A 950-nucleotide genomic window follows, 5' to 3' on the forward strand; every position below is an offset into this window, starting at 1 on the left:
TTGAACGGAGGGGGCAAGGGATAGTAATTCCTTTCGAGTGCCAGCTATCACAATGTAAATTTTTATTTTACAGAAAGCTATTAGTCATGCTGTTGCCTTAGGCTGATGTAATGTACCTACACAAAAGAGAGAAATTCCAAAATTTATATGTTGAAAAAATATTTGTATTGTGATGATTTCCTTCAGCAAGCATTAAGTGAGAACACAATCTATATTTGCACTTATACAAATGAAAGTGTAAAAAAAGAACCTTAAAGCAATTTTCCAAAACAAAAAACAAATCCACAAAGCATTAACTGTAAAACAAATTTATTTTCGAGGAAAAAGTAAATCTCATCACGATAAAAGTAAAAGTGAAACAAAACAGATTAATCAAGGCTTATCGTCTATTGTGATGCTGCGGCTGTTGCGTACATAAATTTGAATACCAAAACAAATTGCTGCTAAATTTACTGCTGCATACCCACTTTGCGGTTAAAAAAAAAATGAGGGAATCATACATCACATGGCTACCGCACATACAGAAGTAGTTGGCCCGCCTATCGCATTGTATGTAAATGTTCTTGGCTGTACAAATACATATATATATACACTTCTTTTAGCTTGAAGTCATAAGGCTGCACCCATACACTGATGTCATACTTTAAAGCAAACATTCAAGAAAAACAAAAAAAGACAACCCACAAGGAAGCTGTTGCTGATTGTAATTTAAAGCGTGAAATTCCCTGGAGCGCATAATGGGGCGGCATGGTAGCACACAAATGAAAGTATAGAACAAGAGAAATGAAATGGTATGAAGCTAAGTCAAATAAAAAATAAAATAAAGTAAAACACAATAAAACAAAAATAAAGTAAAATAAAACAAAATAAAATAAAGTAAAACAAAATAAAAAATAAAATAATATAAAATAAAATAAAATAAAATAAAATAAAATAAAATAAAATAAAAT

The sequence above is a fragment of the Rhagoletis pomonella genome, unplaced genomic scaffold (assembly GCF_013731165.1).
Source record: "Rhagoletis pomonella isolate Grant_MI unplaced genomic scaffold, Rhpom_1.0 Rhpom_scaffold_00007, whole genome shotgun sequence".
NCBI classification, from domain to species: domain Eukaryota; kingdom Metazoa; phylum Arthropoda; class Insecta; order Diptera; family Tephritidae; genus Rhagoletis; species Rhagoletis pomonella.